Below are 10783 nucleotides of genomic sequence, written 5' to 3'. Positions count from 1 at the left end.
AGAAAATACCGACCCCCTGCCCAACTGACTTCCAAGGAAAGAAACATCATCATCGGATTCACAAATTTTGCATAGAAAAGCGACATGCTAGCTGCTGCGTGCATATTAAGGATGATCTTCATCTTCTTTAGAATTCTCAACCTTCCACGTTGACAAAAAACAATATATTTATAAAGATAATTAAAGCTTCAAATATCAAATTAGTATCATCAAGGAAGCTTTTCATAAAAAAAGAAGAAATAAATAAATTGAATTTCTATCTTTCTAGACTACAAACCATCCCGCTCACTTGGCTCTTTGTTGTTCTTATTTCTTTTTGTTTTTTTTTTTTGTTTTTGCCAGTTTAATAGTATGTATAAGAAGAGAAACGTTTGTGTGATTCATGAGCATTAAGTGTTGCTAATGTGAAAGGATATACACAACGATTTACCTCTTCCAATCAGTTTAAACTTTTGGAACAATTAGTGATTTTATATGGTATCAGAGTAGAGGATGTTCTAATTAAATTTGAATCCTAACTCTATACTTCATCCAATTAATTAAATATTCAACGTGATGGTCCTAGTTATTTGGAGGAGTCTAAGCCAGCTGTGACTCTGTGAGGAGGAGTGTGAAATGATATACATAACTATCTACCTCTTCTCATCAACTTAAATTTTTGGGACAAGTGGTAATTTCGTAGCTAAAAATACCAAAGTTTGGAATACTTATATATTTCAACTATTTAGAGTGTTAATTTGGAGAGTATATTGATTACTTCTAGCTACATATCATTGCATTCAAAGATAAAAATTCATGGTTTTGTAAGTACTTTAGAATATACTTACCATTTCTCTGAATAACCATTGAGTATCATCGTGATTTGACTCCCCCTAAGTGTGGTGGTATTAAGGTCATGCTCCCAATGTGAATAATCTTTTGTTGCTTGTACTCCTTTCAGCTTTGGTGTACTTAAGATTCCCTGACAGAAAGTCTTCATCTCGGGACAACAACTCACAATTACTTTCTCTAAAGATGGGAACCCAAAGGAATAAGCTCCAGAGCAAAAGTTTGTGAGGTTTGGTAAGCCATCAAGTTCTAAGTATGTTAACTTGTTGAATTTGCTTCACCATCCTCCATTGCTACAATTTTTGTAATCTTTTTGCATTTGCTTATAGTCATTTTCTTGAGTTGCAGCAGAGTTCTGGCCGTTGAAGATGTAACTAAATTGATCAATCCATGACAATTTGATACATCTAAATCGGTCAAATTTTGAAGATATACTGAGGATGGCATTAAAATTCTCAATTTGTTGCATTTCATCACCTTAAGAAATTCCAAATTATAAAAAAGTGGGCGTGGCTGGGTTGTCTTCTTTCCACAAATGTGCAGGCATGGGTAGACGATCGAGCACTAGTCGTCTTAATCGTGGGACTGTCAGAACTTGTACTTCAGCATCAAGAAGTTCGTAAGAGAATATTTCCTCCCAGCCACTATTAAATGCTTCAAATTGTGACAGATTTGGCATTCTTGTAAGAAAAGATGGAGGAAAATCTGAAAATTTGCTAGGCCTTACGGTTCGATCGAATTCCAATGACAAAAGCTCCGAGTTGGGGAACGAAGACTGTAAAGGAAAAACATTGAACAAAAGAGATCAAAAGAGTTAGTATTCAATTCCATCAAGATCATGTGTTGGTTAATTGCTAGAATTTATTGTAAGGTCAACAAAGTGGAATAAAATCCAAGATTGCGTGAAAGTTTGTTGCAAGGGAAGAATTCTCGATATATATATGAAACTTAAACATTTAGCAGTTCTTATGCGGGGATATATAACGAATATATAGAGAAACCAAAGAGCACATGTCCTAATAATAATAATATATATAGAGAGAAGAGTAGTTGATAGGATTGTTAACCTCCTTAATCACGAAAATCATGTTCACTACTTGTTCACAAATATCCCAGAGTCTCAATATTTTCAATGAAGGCCATTCCAAAGTAGTATGCTCCCCTTCCAAAATCCACTTGAGTTTTGGCAATCGAATAAGTGTAACTTGAGTAAGTGTAGGTAACACAAAATGTCTGGCTGATCCTCCGTCTTCTCTCGTGACACTTTCTTCCGTCGTCCTTGACTTTAGGGCTATTAAAGATTGTGATTCTTTACCATTTTGTCCAGCCTCCAGCTTTTCAAATATAGTTTCTAACGAACTGCATTCTTCTATGCGTAGAATACTTAGACTTTGAATGAATGTTGTTGTAAGTAGATTAGATGGAAAGACGTGCAATAGCTTTTGACAACTATCAATCCACAATTCTTGAATATTGGAAAAGGAACTTGCGGTGACTTGATCCTGCCATATAATTTCCAACATATCCATACTCCAAATGTACAAACTCTCCAGGCTCGGGAATGAGTGCTGTAAAATACATCGGAAGAGTGGTTAATACATAACTCCCATCCAACAGAATAGAACCTACAAGAAATAACTAACCAATTAAGGAATAATTGATCTTTCTGGTTTTGCGGCTTAACATTTCAAGCTATATATATATATATATATATATATGTGGAACAACTAAGCAATAACTTCTATATATGAAAGTTCGTACGTCATGGAATTCAAACTGAATGAATGCATGCATATTTCGATCTTAGTAACACCTTTTTTTCCCTCTTAAAAGTAGTAATGTAAAATTTGACCATTTTACAATTAGCGGTGGAATTCATATGCTTATTTGTTACATACACGTACGTATATGTTTGTCACATGAGTAGTCCTACATGTAATAACAATTTTATTTATAATTTAACATACAAAAATTAAGTACAATTAGCATTTTTCTTGTTGCATAATATATCTAAGCATATGAATTTTGAGATTGCGTCTAATTCATATGCTTAGATATTTATGTTATTTAATAGTTTCTTTATGAGCTTGATCATATACAGAATAACGAGATTTGAGTATTCTTTAAAAATGATTAATATTGCAACTAAATATGTAATTTAGAAAGACTAATTAATTAATTTTAACAACTTATGCAGAGATCAAAATAATTTTATAATATTGGGATGTAAAATTCATTTCGTCTTGATAAAGATCACATCTTCTAGTAGAAATCTTAAGAGAGGTAATTAATTTAATTAGTCTCTTTTCCTCTTCCACCAAGAAAAGGGGTTGTTTAATGGACATCTCAGACTGCCTCTCTTCAACTGTTTCTTGAAAATTCACAACTCCGGAAGCAAATATCTTAACTTTCTCGCATTCTTTGATCCATATCTCTTTCAACATCGACCATTTTGAAACATGCACTCCTTTGTAAAACTACTCACTACAAGAAAAAAGGACTTTTGCGACCAATTTATAGCAACGAAAAGATTATTAGCAACCAATTTTTTAACCTCCATCCTAGCCGTCCATCATACATCTTCCAAACCCTAAATCCATCTTCCAAGTGGCGCCAACCCTAGCCCACTCTAGTGCCGTGCGCCCCTCACCATTGAACCCACCACAATCCCTTGCCCATTTCCATCACTCCATACACCAATCTTTGCCCAAACATCTAACCACACCATACCCAAGTGGTCATCTTGACCACCATTGCTCGAGAACCAAGCAAGAGAGGAACAAGGATCCGGTCATCACAAGACCACCATTAGCGTGGAGGACTTATTGTCTAGGGACTTGACCGGGGTCCCTAACAGAGACGCCCAACTAACCGTCGGTAAGGAGCGGGATCAGAGAGAAGTTCACTAGTGTTGTCGTTGAGCTTCAGGTTCTGTTCCATAGGAAAGAGAGCAGGACGAGAGCCAAGTTGGCCACTATCGGCAAGAATGTCTAAGGCATATTTTTGCTGATTAAGAAAAATGCCTGAAGAGGAGTGAGCAACTTCGAGTCCAAGAAAATATTTGAGAGGGCCGAGATCCTTGGTTTTGAAGTGAGTAGAGATAACAGACTTGAAATAAGTTACTTGAGAAAGATCATTGCCGACAACCAAGATGTCATCAACATAAATAAGAATAAGGGTGAGACTGGTAGTAGTGATCAAGGTAAAGAGAATGATCGGCCTGAGATTGGACAAAACCTGCAGTAAGAAGAACAGAGGTTAGCTTAAAAAACCAGTTCTGAGAGGCTTGCTTGAGGCTATAGATGGATTTCCTGAGGTGGCATACACGTGTCTCTCCCTTAAGACAATAACCGGGTGATGGGTTCATGTAAACTTCTTCATCAAGTTCGCCATGCAAAAAGGTATTGTGAACATCCATTTGATGAATAATCCAATTTTTAGTGGCGGCAACGGCTAGAACACAGTGGACTGTAGTAATCTTGGCTACAGGAGCAAAAGTTTCATGATAGACAACGCCATCCACTTAAGTGTAGCCTTTGGCTACTAGACGAGCTTTGTAGCGCTCAATAGTACTATCGGCTCGGAGTTTGGTCTTGAAAACCCACTTGCAACCAATGGGTTTCTAACCAGGAGGAAGATATTCTAGCATTCAAGTGGAATTTTCTTCAAGGGCACGAAGTTCAGAGGCCATAGTTTCACGCCAGTGAGAGTGGCGAGTAGCTTCTGAGTAACAGGTAGGTTCAACAGATGCAGTAAGGGCAATTAAGAATGAATAATGAGCAGGAGAAAAATGAGAATATGACAAAAAAGTAGATAAGGGATGAAAAGTACCTACGGGCTATACAATGGTCGAAGAAGCAATAGACTCCATAGGTATGGTAGGACAAACATAATCAAGGAGATATGCTGGACGAGTAATGTTGCGACAGGGACGTGAAGAAGTAGGGACGGTGGGTGTAGGGTTTAAAGAGATGACGGAGGAGGGGTTGGAAGGAGGAATGGGTTCTGGGATAGGTAAAGGAAGAATGTTGGAGTTGGGTGTGTGAGAAGGCACATAATTTTGAAAAGGAAATTGGTCTTCATGAAAAGTGACATCACGCCAGTAGAAGATGGTGTCTGTGTCAAGGTTATATAATTTATAAGCTTTACGATTGTTAGGATAACCGAGAAAGACCAAACGGGATGCTTTGGGTGAAAATTTAACCCGATGAGTAGTAAGAGTCTGAGCATAGCAAAGACAACCAAACACACGGAGGTGGGCATAGGCTAGTGGAGTGTTGAGAAGAAGTTGAAAAGGGGTTTGATTATGGAGAGAGCAATTAGGAGTCCTATTGATAAGATATGCAGTAGTAAGAACACAGTCTCCCTAAAATTTAAGGGGAAGAGATGCCTAAAAGCGAAGACTGCGAGCAACATTCAAGAGGTGCCGATGTTTAAGCTCTGCAACACCATTTTGTTAAGGAGTTTCAACACAAGTACGCTCATAAATGATGTCGTGATCATGAAAATAAGTTTGGAGATTATGAGAAATAAATTCTTGGCCATTGTCGGTACGGATAACTTTAACCGTTGAATTGAATTGAGTTTTAACAAGTGCGACGAAATGCATCAAAAGACTAAATGTTTTGGATTTAAAACGCATTAAATAAATCCATGTAATGCATGAAAAATCATCAACAATAGTCGAAAAATAATGGACACCACAAATAAAAGCAGTGGACCCCAAATATCACAATAAAGGCGCTTAAAAGGGGTCGTACTTTTATTAACATGATTTGAAAAGGTAAGCGAGTGTGCTTAGAACGAGCACAAATATCACAATGAGAAAGAGTACATGGACTATAAAAAATATTAGGAATAGTAAATCTAGAAGGATGACCTAGACGTTGGTGCCAGAGGGTCTTATTATCAAGGTTGTGAGCAGAGAAAGCAGCGAGCTGTTGGGGCCGAACGATATAGAGCCCATTTCAAGCTTCACCCGCTTCAATTAGCCTCTTCAACTAAAGGTCCTGAAAAAAACATTTAGAAGATGAGAAAATAGCTACACAGGATAAAGTATTAGTAAGTTGAGGGATGAAAAGGAGATTATAACAAAAGGTGGGGACGTAAAGGACATTTGGGAGGATGAGATATTCGGATATAGAAACAGAGCCAATGCCTTCAATGGGAACAATTTCTCCCATGGGTAATCGGATCGTGCGAGTCGTGGGTGGCTGTCGAAGGCTCAAGAAGAAGGATCGGCAATGACTCATATGGTCACTAGCGTCACTGTCGATTATCCAGTCCATCATGGAGTCGAGAGAACAGTGGAGGGTTGAAGAATCACCCACAAAATTAGGAAGGCCGAAAGAGGTTCATGAGTTGCTGGTAGTTTTTTGGCAAAAGGCCTGGAACTGGGCTTAAGGTGGATCCAACGAGATTGGTAGCAGCAGCAGTAGGTGTTTTGCCAAGAAGTGAGGGTTGGCGTTGATGATGAGGTTCACGTCCAGGAGGGTATCCAACAAGGAGCCAACAACGATTACGTAGATGACCATATTTCCCACATTCAGTGCACTTAATGGGTGGACGATTGGTGTGCGAAGTTCAATCAGCAAGGCAAGATTTTCGGAGGGCGTACAGGAAACTTGGAGAAGACGTTACTGTTCCTTTTGAAAGAGGATTGAGAAAATTTTGTTCAGGGATGGGAGAGGATCAGTGGCGAGAATTAGGGTTCGAAGAGCAACGAATGAATCGTTGAGTCCCAGTAGAAATTGGAACACATGTTCATCCTTAGCTCTCTTCTCCAAGGTGCTGGCATCGGTTGGTGGTTGGAGATTGCCCAATTCATCCCAGAGTTGTTTGATGGTATTGTAGTAGTTATGTATGGAGAGTTGGTTTTGATGGAGATTGAAAATTTCTCGTTCGAGATGGAAGAGACGGGCGTTGTAGCCATAGCAAAAACGAGACTCAAGATTGAGCCATACAGCTCTAGGGTCATCGTGTTAGTCCAGAGAATTGGCTAGGGAAGGGGTTATGGTGTTAAAAACCCAAGTGAGGACCATATCTTTGGTCCTGCTCCATTGGGCATAGTCGGATGAGGTATTAGCAAGAGCTTTGAGAGTGCTGTCAACAAAACAGAGTTTATTTTTGGCATTGAGGGCTCGGTGAAGTGCACGTTGCCATTTGGAGAAATTATCTCCAGTGAGATAACCGGAGACGAGGACGAGACTAGGAGAATCAGAGGGATGGAGAAGGTATGGGGAGGAAATTTGGGAAGCATCGTCGGAGGAAGCCATGGCAAGGGAAATGTATGCAGGAACGATTTTGCTCTGATACCATGTTGAGAAATAAATTGGTAGAATAATTCCTCTTATTTCTCATTGATCTCATTTACAAATATATAGACATGTTTGATGAGTTATACATGGAAAGAAAGAGCTAAATTGGCGAGATTGCTAAAATCATGGGATTTGGTAGCTGTAATAGAGATTGCTAAAATCATAGGATTTGGTAGCTGTAATAAAAATTGTGAATATGCAAACTTACCTTTTGTGTAAATAAAAATCGAGTATCATAATCTACCTCTCAAAGCCAATGTATGCTGGTATTAAGGTCATGCTCCCAATACAAATCATCTTCATCTTCTGTTGCTTGTACACCTTTCAATTTTAGTGTAATTCTCTAGACTTCGTGATAGAAAGTCTTCATCTCAGTGCAACAACTTATAATTACTTTCTCCAAAGATGGAAACATTACAAAGGAATAACCTCTTGAGCAAAAGTTTGTCTGTTTTGGCAAGCTATCAAGTTTGAAGTATGTTTAGTTGTTGAAAGTAATCATCACATTTGCTTCAATATCCTCCATTGCTATTATTTCGGTATTCCTTTTGCATTTGCCTATAATCATTTCTTTGAGTTGTACCAAAGTTTTAGCTGTTGAGGATGTTACTAAATTGATCAATCCATGACAACTCAATATTTTTAGATTTGTCAAATTTTGAAGAGATACCAAATGTAGCATTAAACTTTTCAATTTGCCGGATTGTGACACTTGAAGAGTGTCCAGAGTATGAAAGATTGGACATGGCTCATGTGCGTCTCCTTTCCACAAACATGTTAACATAGGTAGACAATGGAGCTTGAGTTTTCTTAGTCGTGAGACTAATTTCTCTCGATCAAGAAGTTCAATATTTGGGAATATTTCTTCCCATCCACTATAATATACTTAAGTTTAGATTTTGTAATCTTGGTGCAAAACCTGAAAACTTTCTAGGCCATATGGTACTTAGTTTGAAGTTCAATATTAAAACCTCCAAGTCTGGGAACGTAACCTATAAAAGAATTAAGAGTTGGAATTAATCTTAGGATTTATTTTTAAAGGATATATAAATAATTAAATATATATATATATATATATTGTTCTTATTAACTCGAATTCTTTTATACAAGTTGTGATTTCATATAGTATTAAATAATTAAGTTTGAACGTCTAGCTTAAAGTTAAGTAGAGATTTGACATATTATGTTAAGTAACGTCAAAGGCATCTATCGTTCATTTTTGAAAAGGATGTAAATTTCATTCATAAAATTTTACATCAGAGCAATCAAACACCACTGCTTGACATATTACATAAACTCTACAACATTTCTCTAGACACAATGGTCTCAATACATCTAGGAACTTCTTCAATGTTATAGATGTCTTCTGAGCATTCCAGCTAGCCTTTGCAAGTTGATGTGCTGCACCATTAGACGTTCTATACGTGTGTGAGATAGTCCAGGTTGTAGTTGAGTCCAGTATCTTCCTTGAGTCATCAATTAGACAGCCTCCCAAGCTCTAGTTAGGAGTGTGATTTTGAAGTAGCTCAACTACTTGCTTCGAGTCCCCTTCTAGGCAGACTTTCTTCAACCCCATTTCTTGACAAAACACTATAGCTAGTAGTAGTCCAAAGGCCTCTGCATTGAATGGATTCCCTCTAAACTGCCTTGATGCTCGAAGGGCACCAATGACTAGGCCTTGGTGATCTCTGATAATGACTCCTAGTCCAACCATTCCCTCTCCCCTTCTAACTGCTGCATCCCAGTTAGCCTTGAACTGACCCAGGGGAGGTTTGTTCCACCTGTGAACTACTGGTGTGACCTGTTAAGAGTTGGTTTGGGATTTGTGGTTGAGGTTTTGTACTCCAGTAGATCAGTTTTGGCTTGTTCAGCTAGGATCGAGGGGTGTTTGAATCCTTTTCCATGCAGGAACTCATTTCTTCTGGTCCAGATCCCTCTGAATGTAACTGCCACATCTTCCAATTCTGTAGTATTTAGTCTTGTCACTAACTCAGCCCATATGTCAAACATCAAATCACTATGAACAACCATCTTTTGCACCCTCTTGTAACCTTGACTCCACACATCTTTTGCTGCAGCACAACCCCACAAAACATGGCCTGAGGTTTTAGAAACCTGCATACAAACTGGACACATGCTATCTAATATGATTTTCCTCCTCCTCAAATTGGCTAAGGTGGGTAAAGCCTCACTGCAGGCCCTCCAAACAAACATTTTGATTGCAGGAGCTAGCCTTAGTTTCCATAATGCTTTCCAAACTCCTTGATCATTAGTTCTATTCGAGTTTTCCCCTTCTATTTTACTAATCATATCTCTGTGAAGATGGGACCCACTCTTGACTGTATATATGCCATTGCTTGTTAACCTCTAGACTCTCACATCCTCTCTACCACCAACACTGATAGGAATGGACTTGATTGCTTCCACTTCTTCTTCTGAGAACAGTTCTTGAAGTAGGGGTTCTCTCCATCTTAACTGATTAGGTTCAAGCAGTTCACTTACTGTCTGGTAGTTGCAGTTTTGTACCTGAGTGGATTTGACTTGATACTCGGGGAGGGAAGGGATCCAACTGTCAGACCAGATGTTGATGCTGTGTCCATTGCCTACTCTCCACAGTAGGCCTTATCTTAGTAAGCTTAACCCTGCATGGATGCCTCTCCATGCAAAGGAGGGGCTCCTGTCCAATGTTGATCCCATTAGATCTTTTTGTCTAAAATACTTCTGTTTGAGAATCATTGAAACCAGTGAGGAGGGGTTTTGTAAGATTCTCCATCCTTGTTTTGACAACATAGCTAAGTTAAAACTTCTGAAGTCCCTGAAACCAAGCCCACCCGATTCCTTTGAGTAGCTGATTTGCTTCCAATTCACCCATTGGATTTTTGATGTGTCTTCATTAAACCCCCACCAGAATTTCCTGAGCAATTGGTTTAGCTTTTTGGTGATAGAGGCTGGTAGAAGGAAAATTCCCATTGATTATGTTGGGATGGCTTGCAATACTGCCTTGAGAAGTATTTCCTTTCTTGCAGCTGATAGGTGCTTTGTCTTCCAGTTTGCTATTCGAGCCCAAGTCCTGTCAATGAGTGCATGGAATGCAACCACCTTGGTTCTTCCCACTACACAGGCAAACCCAGATATTTTTCAAAAGAGCCCTTAGATTTTACCCCTGCCATCATGAGGATCTGGTGCTGTGCCTCTTTCCTTGTGTTCTTGTTGAAAAAGATGGAGGATTTCTCTTTGTTTAACATTTGACCTGAGGCCTTTTCATAGAGAGCCAGTATGTTTAGTACCTTATAAAGCTCCTTGTTGTTGGCTTGGCAGAATAAGAGGCTGTCATCTGCAAAGAAGAGTTGGTTTACTGTGATTGGGCCTCTACCCAAGGGGATACTTGTGATATCCTTGCAAAACTCTGCTCTATTTAGTAAAACTGTGAGAGCTTCAGCACAGATTATGAAAATGTAAGGAGATAAGGGGTCTCCTTGTCTAATACCCCTCGTGGACACAAACTTTTGTTGGGGCTCACCATTGACTATGATAGAGTAGGACACTGATTTGAGGCAATTCTGAACCAAATTGATCCAGTGTTGAGGGAAACCCATCTTAACCATAATAGTTGTAGCAAAGTCCCACTCTACTCTATC

The sequence above is a fragment of the Carya illinoinensis genome, chromosome 6, assembly GCF_018687715.1.
Source record: "Carya illinoinensis cultivar Pawnee chromosome 6, C.illinoinensisPawnee_v1, whole genome shotgun sequence".
In the NCBI taxonomy this organism is placed as follows: Eukaryota; Viridiplantae; Streptophyta; class Magnoliopsida; order Fagales; family Juglandaceae; genus Carya; species Carya illinoinensis.
Note: the sequence above shows the minus strand (reverse complement) of the source record.